Consider the following 16,221-nt stretch of genomic DNA (forward strand, 5'->3'; position numbering starts at 1 on the left):
CAACTCACTTGTCTCCATCAGGACTCTTGCTGTGTGCATTCTGCGCAGTCCTCGGCAGGTGCCCTCCGATCTCCGTCGTTAACACACCTTCCTACGCCAGCCTGGCAACAGCTTTTTGGGCTCTGGGAATGGTTGCTCTGGGAAACTACCTCCAGACAAGCATAACCGCGATACGCACAGTTTCACATGTTTCCAGCAGCATCAGAGATTTGGGAGAATTGAAGCTTTACATGAAGGGCAACTTTAGGCTCGCTTGCTGGAGTCGAGACTGGCCAATGACAACGTCCGGAAGCGGCGACTCCAAAACGCTGACATCTCTGATTTGGAACGTGTTCGGTAAAGCATGTGGACCTCGACTGAGACGATGCTCTACCCTGACAGCCATGTCTGAGTGTTTTGAGAAAGCAAGCAGGAAGACTCATGTGGCTTTTTCTTCATGCGATCAAGACGAAGTGTATGCTGCCTCTCTGTGGAATCTTGGCCCGAGCGAACCCCTGGACACCACGACCGAAGTAGCCGCTGTGCATTTTTTCAACCCCTGGAGGTATGTACTTGATCTTAACCAGTGATGCATTTTTGTGATGTTGGTGGTGAAAACTTTTCATTTAATGAAAGGAGAGTTTGCAGGCCAAAAATGGCACTTTACATAGGTGTAGTCGTTAGTCCGAGAAAGCGCCGGACGAGGCCGCTATTCGCGCCCATTGGGTTAGAGCCCTTTGAGACTCTAGCCCCGAGCAATTGAGCAGGCCACGTCCGCAGCCTCTATTCCTCTAAGGTCCTGATTGCCCGGAGTCCAAACTACGCTTTTGTGTTGAGGGTCCTTTTACCTTTCTGGCAGCTTTAGAATATCGCAGGCTAAAGGCGAAACCTCGCCAGCCAGGTAGTGTGATGCCTGTCGGGGATCACATTTCTTCATGTCTTATGAGCTGTGGTCATGCATGACCTTTGACGCAAAACGAATGGAATCCCATTTGAATTTAAAGGGTGATTGTTATGGTTATTTCCGAAGCCAAGAATATAGTAAAGGACCAGTTTACTCCCTAAGTTCTTTTCTTAGTTATGCGAAAAAGAGGTGTAAAGTGCTCGAAAACTTCAACCTTTGCAACATTTTGAGTATGCGGAGAATCTGTATGACTCATGCTCCGGTGTCAATGTAAGGTCAAGAACTTGGAGTTATTTTCTTGTTTAATGGTAACACTTTATTCACTATCCGTTTCGTTTTATGAAGAATTTTCCACTTTTGTTGTACGAAAAATGGCTTTACATTCATAATGCTGGCATTTGCAAAGGTTCTTCAGCAGCTTCCATATTGTGTCACATCTTCTGTCTTGTGTTGATAAACACGGAAACAACTGATTGAAGCACCTTCATGACAAAGGAATTAGGTATACCGATGATTAATTCGTGAATCTAGGCAACGCGCATAGAATATCCCTTGACGATGCAGTTGCCAATACTTTCACGGCTTTAAATGCCGCTGCCGAATGATTAATGTTTACGTACGAAATTTTCGACAAAAACAGCCCACAGTATTTAGACCGGAAAGTTTCTGTCATAGCTTGCAAGTTTTCGTTTCAGGTTTGTCGGTTATTAACGTCCCGAGGTGACGCAGGCTATGACGGCCGCCGTAGTTACGGGTTCTGGAAATTCCGACCATCTGCGGTTCTTGAACTTGCACTGACATCGCACAGTACACGGCCTCTAGAATTTCGCCTCCATAGAAATTCGACCTCCGCGGCCGGGATCGAACCCGCGTCTTTCCGGTCAGTAACCGAGCGCCTGAGATGCTATGGCGGCAGACAAGCACGTCTGTGAGATGCACAACCCTATGTCACAAGATTACCGTTCTACCTTATAACAGCCCTCACTCTAAAATTATATAAATGGGATTGCTATGAACTCTATCAACGCCGCGGTAGCAAAAGCTTGAACACATCAATTGGCCAATAACCAACTGGCCAATTGTAAATTTCTGTGGTTTTTCCGCTGATAGTATTTCAGCTCTTTGGGAGAGTGTACTGCGGAAAATAAACAGAAATTAAAACGCAATGGAGAAAGAGAAGAAACAGAAAAACAATCAACTCATTGCATATCTGCCTAAAACATACCAAAACCTTTAAAAAATCGCCAGCCGATACAGCGTTAACGTTCTTTTTTCTGCCCTACACAGGCTGTCAAAAATTTGCCTGTTGATAACGAGGAAGAAGTGGTCATGCTATATTAAGCACGTCACAAAGTTCACGATATGTGTCGCAGAAGTCCTTTATAGTATTCTTCTTGCAAAAAAAGTGTGCATTGGACACCGATGATTCAATGAAAGTGCTCTAAAACACTTAAGTCCAGTAAAGAATGGTGTTAGCGGTCACCTTATATCCATTGGTGGAAATGAAAATGTCAACCCATACACAACAAAACGCAGCTTCTAGACTACGCTAAGGACAACTTTGGGCGCGAAATAAACAAGAAACTAACAAGAAAGAATACTGCAACAAGAAATACTGTAACAAGAAATACTGTAACAAGAAATACTGTAAGAATACTGTAACAAGAAAGATTTCTGCAACAAGAAACCTCTCAAAAATTGCTTTAGCACGCCTTCTCGGTTGTTGATTGAAAATGAAACGGTTTTTTTGCAACTCAGTATATTTAAACGTCGAATCATTTCAAATAAAATCTGTTATATCTGCAGCTCCATCCTGTATCGTTTATGCTACCTTTTGGGTGTGTATTTCATTTGTGTTGCGAATTTTTCTTTACCGTGCTATACGTAGCACAGTAAACGAATTGGAGCCACACGAAGCCGAATCCATATAACGTCATCGTAAAAGAAAAAACGAATATTCGGGCATGCGGCGTCGTTAGAATATGTATAGTTAGCGAGCAACTCTGCATGCCATAGACTGACTGCACAGACTGTGAGCACGGATGTGCGTCTGCCTGTGTGGCACAAAAATTGCTGGCCCAGCAAAGCCGAGAGTGGATTGCGATATTTTCCAATGTTATATCATAATCTCGATCCTAACTGACGATTATAAGTATAGCGTCTGTTGAACCCGCTGAATAAGCAGCGTTTTTAATCATTATATATTATTTAGATGCTAATTTCTCGCACTGTTATTCACCTTCAGTAAATCAGACACGAGCCTGTGCCTCTGCCCCGTCATATTTTCTTCATAATCATTTTATCTTCGAGGGACATTAATCTGTACGTTTGCGTTTTATTTCTTTTTTACGCCATTTTCCTTAAATAAGAGTGAGCACGTCCATCGAAAGCGGACTTTCCCGCCTTCTTTTGATAGCCTCGGCTAATTTCGCCCTGCAATTCGATTCTCGGTGTCCCGTATTTTCGCACGTTCTGTTTAACAATGAATTTATGCCGCATGTGCAGTTTAAACAATGTCACGAGATTTCTTTGTTGTTGTTGTTTGCACACCCGCGCTTGGTGTTCAAAGAGCGGATAAAGCTATCTGCTAATAAAACCACAATACGCAGATCCATAGTACGCAGTTACGCATTTTCTCCTTGTTTTTAAAAAAAATCCACCAACAAAAAAAAAACAGGTTAGAAAAGCGGGAGCGCTGCCTAAGTAACATTTCTATCCTATGTCGCCAAGTTGAATTTCATGCAGGCGTCAGCACCGTCGTGTGCTTCAGGCCATTGCAGAGCATGGCTTGGCTCACCGCCATCGCACGCATCCCCGGCCATCGACAACCCGCCCTGAAGAAAGTACGGAGCCATTTCATGTTTACTCCGCCGTTTGGCTAACGGGCTGTGCGATCTCCGCCTTAGTTGTCCTGCGAGAGCTGCTGGCTGAATCGACCGTTTTGCCTGTACTTCGTCGTTTGCTAACTCATACGCCACACTAATGTAAAATAAGCTCTATCTACGGGTATGACAACGCCAACAATTTCTGTTTTTAGAATATGTTCTCGCCAATATTTCGACAGGAAACTAAACTTACGTGAATGTGCCATGCTAGATAGTGCGCCGTTTGAATGAAGGCTGCTAAAGGCGATATCCCTGTCATTTAGGCAACAATGAAAGACCGTGAAACAAAATTCAACACGCCTGAGGAAGCCTTCTTACGTAGAGCTCTCCACGTGCCTGTCGCTGTGTTTTTGACTGCATGTTCATCTCATGGATGTTGCAGCCGTGGCTCAGAAGCAAACATTTCTTCTTTTGTGCCATGATTCGTCTTTTCATCTAACGGACACGCCCTGCGCGAACCGGCCGCGTAATGCCGGGGCGGGAGGCGGGGAGGGGGGGGGGGGTGAGGGTAGCTGTGGGGCGCTTGTGCTCACCTTCTTGAACCCTTTAACTCTACTGACCTAATTTAGATATAAAAGACCTGCCGCAATATGGAAAGGCTTGCAGTGTTGTGTTTCGTGTTTTGTTGGGTGGGTGCCGTGGGATATACAGAAGTGAAGACTGCTCCCACGTGGTTGCTGCACGGTGCTCGGGCTATTACATTCAGTTGAAAGGTTCTGATGAATCTAGAGCAATGCATTTGGCAGTGGCTTCCTTATGACCGCGAAAAGACGTAACAAGGGTTTGTTGCCAAACTGAACTTCCTTTCGAGGCGCAGCAGCAGTCGCTTAAGGCATGGAGTTGACTGAAGCGCTTCTTGACGCATATGACTGCGCCGGCGTTTTCTCGGTGTTGGTAGTGCACCGTGCGTGCTAAACCCTTTAGCTACATTGATCTAATTTGAGAAATTCATTACAGAAGCCAATAGTCACCGTCATGGATGTCATAACGAGCGTCTCTTTTTATTACCTTGTCTGCTGAATAATTTAGGAATTTTTAACCTGACGCACTTACGAACGGTCTGCTGTGTGCTTCTTCCTATTTTATTGCGTGACGTGGAATCTACACTAGCGCTGGCTGCCGCCAACTGGTTTCTCTTGGGTGTCCAGCTTATTGTATATAATAAAGAGCTTGTGACGAAACCTTGTCGATTCGTAAAAATTGCAGTTTTTTTATGAACGAGAACAGAGGTAAGAAGAGTTTCTTACAAAGCCCAGCTCCAATCCGTTCCGACCTGGCGCACTTGAAGGATCACTCGACGCACATGACGGCGTTGGTAGGGCTCTGTTAGTGCTGCACTGGTGGCAGTACGCTAGCTTCACGGGCCATGCTTTGACAGTGTACGACATTGTGACGGACGGTGCCTACACAGCGTGAAACGTGGTTGTAAACCGACTTACACTGTTCCTTGTATACACCTCGACATTTTTGCCGACACCTCTCAGACGGCCTGATCCAGCGCGAGAGCCCAGTGACTCTCACACATTGGTTCACCACACCCCCAGTGCGATAGCGTGTGGGAGACGATTTCAAAGAACAGCCATGCTTCGTGAAAACTGGCTTGCTTAAACGCACACTGTGTCTCATAATCTGAAGCGAATTGTGAGAAGCATAGAGCCTGATAAGTTAGAGGGCTTGAGAGAGTTGGAGTTAACAGACCGGAAGCGGGCAGATTGGCTGAGGCAACAAACGCGAGTTAATGCCATCCTGGTCGAAAGCAAGAGGGAAAAATGGGCTTGGGCAAAGTGTGTAATGCGAGGCAAGATAACCGCCGGTCCTTAAGGGTAACAGAGTGGATTCCAAGAGAAGGCGAGCGTAGCAGGGGGCGGCAGAAAGTTAGGTGGGCGGATGAGATTCGGAAGTTAGCAGTCATAGGGTGGGCGCAGCTGGCAAAGGACAGGGTTAATTGGAGATACATGGGAGAGTCCTTTGCCCTGCAGTGGGTGTAGTCAGGTTGATGATGAAGTTATAGGGGCTGTGTAAGATAAACCGACGTGAACTTCACGTGGTTAGTGAATGCAAAAATAGCCCAATTCGGCATTGTAGAATGCAGATAATGTGTCGTGTACTAGATTCTATTCTCGTGCCGACAACAATGCCTGAGTCAAAATTGCATTGTAAGGAAAATAATAATAAACAAGTCTACCTGTAATACAAGTGCAGTGCGCGAATTGCAAACAGAGCGCTCTTCATTAAGTCTTTTTATTCAGAGAAAGGAGCGGGGTTGGGCAAGCGAGGAATTATTGGGATATAGCTCCCTGAGATACGTGAGCTCGCAGTAAATAAACATCATGCATAAATATTTGTGGCTTGTTCCCAATAAAGATGTTGGAAGTTAGCGTTGTGTGAGCCCATCTTGCTCACCGTCCGTTCGATTGTGATGCGCTGCAGCTTGTAATTATGAGCCCACAAGTCCAAGTACCCACTTTAGTAAAGCATAATTACGGTAATGTAGGGTTCTAAAACAAAAATAATGAGCAAGAGGGAAAAAAGGCGTATCGGTATTTTAATTGGCGTCCATGGTACAGAGAGATTGGTCAGATGGTTCTTGATAATCACAAAGTGGAGAAGGGAGACGAAAAACTGAGGGTACTTCCCAACGTTTCCTACACGATGACTTGTCTTCGTCTTTGCTAAGCATTCACGATTGGCGAGGTTTAAATAGGGTCATCCCTCCGCGGCCGAAGTCTCACAGTTTCTGAGTTTTTGTGAGTTTTTACGCAACCTGCCATGTGTAGATTGTGAAGATAATGAAAATAAGGAAGCTATTTATGTTCCCCGCATAAAAACAACAATCCAATTAAAATTTTGTTGCTTACATTAGCACACAAATATAGGAATTCTCAAATTTTTAGGAGGATAGTCGAATATTACCCACTGAATTCGTGAAATAAAACCCGGGCAATTGGGCATCTAATTATATGGCGTCCAACGCACGCGTCCAAGGTTTACATTCCAGCTTCATCAATTTCTTCCAAAATTGACAAATAAGGCGTAGCAAAAAGCTCGGAAAGTGCCTGTAAGGACCATGCCACTCTGACTGCAGAAAAAGGTTTTTGTGCACTGCAGCATTGTTGCCCAGCATAAATCGACGCAGCGTTTGCCGGAATAACGTGATTATGTCAGAGGCAGTGCCGTGTATACAATTCACAACTTTTAGTTAGTAGAAAAAAAGAAAGAAAAACGAAATATGATTCGAAGGGTCACATTAGCTCCTGCTTAAGGTTATGATCATCATCAGCCGGACTACGCCCACTGCACGGCAAATGCCTCTCTCTTGTCTCTGCAATTAACCCTGTTCTTTGCCAGCTAAGCGTATGATGCGATAGCTCAATGGATAAATGACCATATATGCAGAATTGGTCATTCTGTGCTTGGAACGGCGGGAGTCCTCACACCTCTCCTGGCACACTTCTGCAGCGCTTAAGAGATGCGCCACTGCCTTACGACGGAAGCTGCTGCCACGGATGGGGCTTGTGGAACCCAAGATCACCGTTTCTGAGGAAGCCCTAGCGACCAATCAATAATCTAAACGCCACCTGCTACGGTGTGCAGTTTACTGACAATCCGGTAGACAGGTTGTGATGACGACACAACGTTGACGTGAGCTATGTAGCCCACCTGCTTCTTAGGTTGCTTCTCTGGAATTTCCTTTGATTTTTTCTCAGGGTCAATGACGCTGACACGAGATTTTCCTCCACACGATCTCTTTCACGCTATCGCGTTAAAGAAAATGCGACATGAGCGGGAGAGACCTTCGTGCTACAGTGAACTTGATTTATGTGCATAAATGTCATGCGATGCTTGAACGCGCACAAAAAAAAAGAATATAGCGCCTGAGCACTACTGACACCATGAAACCGCGGTAATTGAGTAAGCTTCCATTTATATGTTCGAATGCATAGACCTCTGGCAGCTGTTTCCAAAAACTACGTGTTCCTTCCCTCAGACATAAAACACCACAAAATTCGTACAAAAATAAGCACTAAAACACGCACGAACGCACGCACACACGCGCAGGGCAAGTTCAGCCAGTAAGAAACACTGAACTGGCTTTCTTTAGCCTACTCTATTGTCCCAGTCCTTGCACAAGTAGGTATAATTCCATGACTCCCATCGGATCTGGCATTTCCTCTTGGCGTCGCCATCTGAAAGGCGGTGAGTGTTCTTACAACATGGACACTTCAGGCAAACATCGATATTTGCTCTATAGTGCCGGTCAGTTCAAGCACTTCCTCACCTCACCGGAAACGGGTTCAGTGCACCAGATCACTGTCGGGAGAAGCTACTGCGACGTCAGCTAGTGTAAGGAACTGGCGGATGAGGCGCAAGCAGTCGGAGTTCAGGTCGTCCAGCTGCAGACGTCCGTCGCCTCTCTTCCAGCATACTATGCTATTCCTGACGACGCCAGCTGCTCTCATGAAATCATTCATTTCTTCGAGGCCGCGCCACGTTTCTCGGACCATTGATTCGGCGTCGCTGTCATTCGACAGGCACCCCAAACGCCGCACCATCTCCACGAGGGCAGAGCTTTTGGCCACGGGTTCGAACGCCTCCGCACAGTAGCGTTCCTTGGAGGCACCGGTCACGAAGCGCGCCGCCCTCGCAACGAGCATCGCATTGCGGCGAACCACGTCCACGACATGGAACCGCTCGAAGCTCATGTCTGAGATTCCGGGCAAATCCAGTCGAACAAGCACATGGTTCGTAGAAAACCCTGGAGCCAGACACGCCAGAAAGAACTGCGCCGACTCGGACTTCGATGATAAGAAAGCGAACTCGCAGAGGCTCTGGCTACGCCGAACAACGCTTGCAAGTAAGTGCAGGGCCTCGGTACAAGAAGGCAGGTCCGTAAAGCCGAGCGACCGGATGCTTTTGTTAGCCTTTAGAGCCTGGACCAGCGTCACTTCCGCCTGGTCGTTCCGCTCCACATAGCCATCGCCAACGAGCGCTAGTCCGCGAAGTGTCCTGGTTTCCTGAATGTACTGTGCGAGCGACACGTGCGACGTAAGATCGAAGTCCAGTGTATCTAAGAAGAGGCACAGGTGAGTCACGTGCAAGAACCCGCGGGTGACGTGGAGCGCTTCGTGTATGCGAGTCCTGTCGCCGGAGTGCACATTATTCTCCCACACCTGTTCCAACTTGTTGAGGGTCTCCACTTCCGTGGTGGAGTCGTGAGCGTTCTCAATGTGGACCGAGCGCAAAGTCGTGCCGGCATCGCGAACGACTGTCAGCATTTGTCTCGGTACTATAATCGGCAGACCCATCACGCACACCGTTCGGAGCGTCCCACTGGCTGGCAACGCGCGGAAGAAGGCTTCGCACTCGGCCGAATTTAGTCGAGACATGTCCAGCGCAAGTTCCTGGAGAGTTTGGTTGACGGCAAACGCCCTGGCCCATGAAGAGTATTCGCCCTCGTCAACTCCCGGATACGGCGCTCTTTCATCTCGTTCGCCAGCGGTGGCTTGGTTATCTCCCTTAGTGCTAAGCCGCTCAACAACACACGGACAACGGCAGCTCTCCACTTTGACGCTCCATCTCACGAACAACATTTTCAGGCTCTTGTTCCGGGCGACCAACTCTGCAATCACTTCTATACCTTCGGCAGAGAGAGCACTGATGGACAGGTGCAGTTCTTCCAGCGCCTCATTGTCGAACAGCGGTTCTACGAGTGACCTCACTTCGAAGGCGTCAACCTGGTACATTGAAGCCGCGACGTAAACTAGCTTCCGCAGCTTCCTGCTGTGGCACAAATAGTCGGCCATCGACTGCCGAGTTGCTGGCTCGGCTAAGTCCATCACTGTGGTGCTCAGGATCAGTTCGGTGATTGTCGAATTGCTCTTGAGAGCCTGGACAAAGTCCGCAGATAGCTCGGCATGGAGATGGGCAACAGCTGCAAAGTCAAGACTTCGGAGGCAATGCGAGCGACGCAGGAGGGTGCACATTGGCCCCACGATGGCGGATGGACACCAGCGGTCCTGGTACGAGAACTCCTCCAGCTGTGTCATGAACTTGAGCACCTGTCCGAATACTATGATACACCTCTCCCTGTGGTCTCCGTAGCGAGGTATCGAGCGCACCACGAGCCTGCGGAGCTCCGGTGAAGCGCTTCGCACTGCCAGGCACGTCACCGTGTAGCGGGCCGCTAGCAGAGACTCGTTGACGTGGACTTCGGCGACACACCGGTGCACTGTCATCAAGTGTAGCACCAACGCTGCAGCCTGGCGCCGAAACTCGTAGTCTCCGTCTGTGAGTTCTTGCTGGGAATCCACCGCGGTGAGGCACAGTCGGCCCAGTTCTTCGGTTGATTCGCGGAGCTGCAGACCGCACTGCCACAGGAGTTCGTTCCACACTGACAGGTGGCGAACCAAACGGCAAGTTCTGTTGGGGCCCGCTGTGCAAGTTGTATCGAACGCTATTGGTGTCCGCGAATAGCAGGAGTTGGCTGGCGGCACACCTAACACCTTCAGGGCTGCGTAGAAGATCCCCATGTCAGCTGACAGGCTTTCTGTCGTCAAGGCGCTGGTGGTTTGGGATTCGTTTTCTAATGCGATCTTCCTGCGCTTTCCGTTGGGCGACGGTACCTGACCGTTGCCGTACGAGAGTCTTTTCATTGCCATCTTTTCTCAGTGATCTGTGAAAGAAGCGTTCCTTCTTTAGGAACTGCGAGTCGCATCAAACTTCAACGCCGGAACGGGACTCTCTGCGGGAAGCTTTGGTTTCTGAACGAGCCATGACTTATAATGAGCTTGTCAGTGAGGCACCCCTCGCTTTAAACCCGGAGAGCACGAAGTCGTGGCTATCTCATTTCTTCCCCTGATAGTGTAGCGGGACATCAGGGGGAAGATAAAGAACGATGGGCGGGGAATGGTAGACATTGAATGCTTGACATGCTTTGTCTGCGTGGTGATAAAGGTTTTGGGTTGTTATCGTTCCGCCCCCCCTCCGACCACGTGAGCAGCACGGAGGCGGTACCGATGTTTTGGACTATGATTTCATGACCCGGAATAACGTTCGCGCGGCAATCGGGCAGGGGACCCTCTTTTTATTACTGATGCATTATCTGCACTGTGTTGCATCGGCGCCTTGCCTAAATATCGTGGCTGGTACAGAATCTTTCTTTGCAATGCACAGCTTGTACCTAAGCCAGCCTAAAGAATAGTAAATGCACCTGCGGGTTACAAACATTACAGCACATATCTTTTATCTAGGGGCACAATAAATTACTACGCTCAAGCTACCAGTGAACATTAGAAGGGTAGGAGCAAAACAAAGGTAAATCACACAAGATAAAGTTAAACAGAAAACAAAGAACACAAACTGTACAAAGAGCATTCAAAGCAATGTTGGATGTAAACCCTCAGAAGTTAAGGCGCACAGAATCTAATTGTCCATGAGGTATCAGATATTTTGCTTTAAAAATTAACAATACGACGCACAAGTAAACTAGATACAAGAAACACTTTGATTTGTAACAACAAATTAAAATTAAAAGGTCAGCAATGCAGTTATCTTATAGTCATGAGCGGCAGTTATGATTGTTAGTGATGCGGGCAGGATATTGAAATGTTTTCAGTTTCGAAAGAAATGAGTACGAATAGCTGACAATGTTGCAATACAGACTTTTTATATTTCCCGATGTTCAAGGCTAAATGACTTGTATGGCGGTGGCTGAACCCACAGGCAACGTATAGTTGATGTATATTATTTATTTTCCTGAAAACAAAAAAAAATTTATGTGATTGGAACATAGCGGTAGTTGTAAGAACGCTTTGGTACTGCATCAAGTTGTATTGTTGGGCAAGTTGGCGAGACATTCTGTAGGAAAAAACAGCGCAAAAAACACAGCACTAAGAAAGGCGCACAGACCCGAGCGCTGACTGACAACAGAGTGTATTTAGTATGAGAGCGAAATAAATACACAGAAAAATGGCTGATGCGCAGGCGCTGAAAAGGAAAAAACAACAACGTCAAGGCAAGCGCACCAAGCTCATCAGTCGGAGTTAAGATAGTTGAGCTCGTGGCGTGGTAGTGAAAGAGAACGTTTGCTGGCACATGAAGCTCCCTTGTGCGCGATGACAAGGGCTTCATAGATTTCCCTCGTGCGTTGCTCGTGGTAGCGTCTGAGGATTTTGCACTGTTCAAAAAGGGGGACGCAGTTCTCGCACGATTTATAGTGTACGATCAGGTTGCTTTTGGAAACACTGTCCTCCAAGGATGAGGCGTGCTCCCTGAGGCGATCCCTGAGGCGATCCCTGAGGCATTAGCTCCTCCAACTTTCTTGAAGCGCTTTCGTTTTACCTGTAGTCGACCGTGGTCAAGGTTAACGAGTACTACTACGTACCGAAAGACCGAATATGCATTGCCGCCTGTCTCGCCCCCCCCCCCCCCCCCCCCCCCCCCCGCTCAGAGAAATTCTGCTGGCTCACTACGACAGACGTTTACAGGATGCGCTGACTGACTCGGACGTGATTAAGGTGTTTCGCTGCGTGGACAATTTTCTCATGACTTAAGGAATGAACCTATCGACGTGACCACTCGTGTGGATAAATTTTTCGCAATTTTGAAACCCGCCTTTCTCCTTTTCAACTGACCAAGGAACTACGGAATGAAGGGCGGCTACGTTTCCTGCATATGACACTCAACACTCATGGCGAGCACCTCTGCTGGCGCTCTCAGCCTCGTGCTCACGAAAGTTTTTTACCGTACACCTTCACGCGCTCCAAGATCGTCAAACGCCAGGTCGCCTCACGAGCCATCAAGAATGCTATCACCAGGTCGTGCAAACACCGAGTGCAGGAAAGTTTCCTCGCGCAGATCGAACGATTGTAGTCAGCTGGATTTCCAAAATCTGTTTTGTACAGTGTTGCTGAAGGGTTATTGAAAGCCTGCCGAAATCCTACGAATCGCACAAAAAATGAGCAGTGGAATAGACAGAATGTCGCAGTCATCCCGCAAGTTCACCAGTTCTCACACAAACTTAGGTGCGTTGCGCTCAGAGTGGGAGTACATGTGATGTTTAATGCCCCATGGAAAGTGCAGCCTCTGCAAAAGGGTAAACTCTTCTCGGCCCCGAAGGGTTGTATGCGGCAATAGGCATGAGAAGCATTTTGTTGATTGCTGTAGCCAGGTGGTTTATGAGGTGCCCTTTTCTCGCGGAGCCTCGTATGTTGGTCAAACGGCACGCTGTATAAATGATAACCTCAGGGAGCACGCCTCATCCTTGCAGGACATTGTTCCCAAAAGCAACCTGATCGTATACTATAAATCGTGCGAGAACTGCGTCCACCTTTTTGAACAAATTCTCAGACGCTACCTCGAGCAACGCACGAGGGAAATCTATCAAGCCCTTGTCATCACGTGCAAGGGATCTTTATGTGCCAGAAAAACTTCTGTTTCACTACCACGTCGCGAGCTCAACTATCTTAACTCAGACTGATGAGCTTGGTGCGCTTGCCTTGACGTTGCTGTTTTTTCCCTTTTCCGCGCCTGCGCATCAGTCATTTTTTCCGCGTATTTATTTCCCTCTCACACTGAATGCACTCTGTTGTTTGTCAGCGCTCGAGTCTGTCTTTTTTAGTCTTGTGTTTTTTGCGCTGTTTTTTCCTACCGAACGCTTTGGTGTTAGCCTTCTTGTGATTGTTCAAGGCAAACCTGGCTGGGCGATTTTTTTTTTGCCTCTATGTAATGTATGAGGGCTCGGGATCCCAAACGTATGGAGCGTATTCGGCTTGCGGACGAATCTAAATATTGCAGAATAATAGTTTCACCTGCATTCACTAGTATGCATAATAAGCCTCAGTTTGTTTGTTTTTTTTTTCGAAGTAAAGGAGAGTAAATGTTTTCTGCAAAGAACGAATTGTTGCTAGCGGGAGCCCACACGGAGAAAAAAACCAGCGAGTTTGCAGCGAACACAGTCATGTGCAAAGCTCCTTAAAAGGTTACGTAAATGCCTACTCGTTGAACACCTGAAAAATTCCTCCTACCACATCTTTCGTCCATACAAATGTAGCTGAGAGAACAGAGCAGACAGGATCGATATTTATTCGCAGGTTCTGTATTGTCATTAATTCTTTCGTGTCCCCGCGATTACGCAACGATATTCTCTGCTGAACTTTTCGCACTTGAACGTGAAGTTTGGTTTCTCTGCAATGCCCAGGGAATGTTCTTTTGAGCCATTCTCTAATTTTCCCCCCCTACCATGTGACACAACTCTATTTTCTGAGTCCGGTATCACGGTAGTTTCTCAGCCGAGGTGCACTCCAAGAACACCCAAGCCTCGCGAAAATTGGCTTCTTTAAAAGACCACTGTGTCTCATAATCTGACGCTAATTGTGAGAAACGTAGAGCTATCAGTTGTTTTCTTCACACCTGGTAAATTAGAAGGGTTGTGAAAGTTAAACCAACGTAAACTTTACGAGGTTAGTGAGTGCAGAAATAATAACCAAATTCCGCATTGTCAAATGCAAATAATGTGTCGTGTACCAGATTCCACTCTCGTGCAGAAATCAGTACCTAGGCCAAACGTTATGAAATAAACATCGCCTTCGACAGCATAATTGCAACGTAAAAGAAAAATAATAAACGAGACGGTCTACCTGTAATGCAATTGCAGGGCGCGAATGAATAAAGATCGTTATTCAAGAAGCGTATTTAGCCGAGTAAGAACAGGCGCATGCGAAGAATTATGAAAAAAAGATGCGTTAGATGCGTGAGCTCGCAGCGATTAAATATCATGCATAAATATTTGTGGGTTCCTTACAATAAAGGTGTTGAAAGTTAGCGTTGTGCGTGTCCATCTCGTTCACCGTCCCTTGCCTTGTGATACGCTGCAGCTTGTAATTATGAGCCCACAAGTCCAAGTACCCACTTTAGTAAAACATAATTATCGTAATGAAGGGCTTTAAATTGCCAATAATGAGCAAGAGGGAAAAAATGAAGTATCGTTTTCTCAATTGGTGTCCATGGCACAGAGAGGTTGGTAATATGGTTCTTGATAATCACCAAGTGAACAAGGGAAAGGAGAACCTGAGGGTGCTTGCCAGCGTTTCCGACAAGACGACTTGTTTTTGCCTGGGCGAAGCTTTCATCTTTGGTGGGGTTTAAATAGGGCCATCGCTCTAGGAGGAAGTCCCGCTGAGGGGCAGTAGTTTTTGAATTGAGTTTTTATGCAACCTGCCACTTTTATATTGTGAAGATAATGAAAATTAGAAAGCTATTTATGTTCCCCGCAATGAAAACAACGCAAATAAAAATTTTGTTGTGTAACTTAGCGCACAAAAAGAGGAATTCTTTCGAAGAGGAAGCTTTCGAAGGATAACCGATTATTATCCATTGAATTCGTAATACAAAACCCGCCAAATAGGAATCTAGTTATATGGCGTCGAACAAACGTGTCCAAGGTTTACGTTCCAGCTTGGTCAATTCATTCCAAATTTTAGAGGAGGCGTAGCAAAAGGCTCGGAAAGTACCGGTAGGGACCATGCCACTCTGACTACAGGAAAAGGTTTTTGTGCGTTGCAGCATGGTTGCACAAGATAAATAGACACTGTGTTTGCCGGAATAACGAGTTTATGTCAGACAGTGCCGTGTATACAATTCACAACTTTTGGTTAGTAAAGGATGAAAAATGAAATAAGATTCAAAGTAACACTTTAGCTCCAGCTAAAGGTTATGACAATCATCACCATCATAAGCCTGACTACGCCCACTGCATAGCAAAGGCCTCTCCTTGTCTCTCCAATTAACCCTACTCTTTGCCAGCTAAGCGTACGATCCGATAGCTTAATGGTTTAATGCCCATATATGCAGAAATGATCATTCTAAACGTTCATAGATCCTTGGGAGTCATATCACTCCTGGCGCAGTTGTGCAGCGCTTAAGCGATGCGCCACTGCCTTACGATAGAAGGTGCTGGCCTCGATGGGGCCTGTGGGATCCAGGATGGCTGTTGCCGAGCAACCTCTCGCGACCGATCAATAATTTAACTGCCACCTGCCACGGTGCGCAGTTTGGTCACAATCCGATGGGTATGTTGTGATCCCGCCACAAGGTCACATGACATAACTGGCCCACCTTCCTCTTAGGTTGCCTCTCTAGGGATGTTTCGTGTTTTTTCGCTCACGACCAACGTCGTATTTTCAGTGACACGATCTCCTTCACGCTATCGCATTAAAAAAAGCGACATGAGCGAGAGAGACCTACGTGATACAGTGAACTTGATTTATGTGCATAAATGTCATGCGTTACTTGAACGCGCACAAAAAAAAAGGATATAGCGCCTGAGCACTACTGACACCATAAAACAGGTAATTGAGTAAGCTTCCATTTATATGTTCGAATGCATAGACCACTGGCAGCTTTTTCCAAAGACTACGTGTTCCTTCCCTCAGAAATAAAACACCACAAAATTCG

The sequence above is a fragment of the Amblyomma americanum genome, chromosome 8, assembly GCF_052857255.1.
Source record: "Amblyomma americanum isolate KBUSLIRL-KWMA chromosome 8, ASM5285725v1, whole genome shotgun sequence".
NCBI classification, from domain to species: domain Eukaryota; kingdom Metazoa; phylum Arthropoda; class Arachnida; order Ixodida; family Ixodidae; genus Amblyomma; species Amblyomma americanum.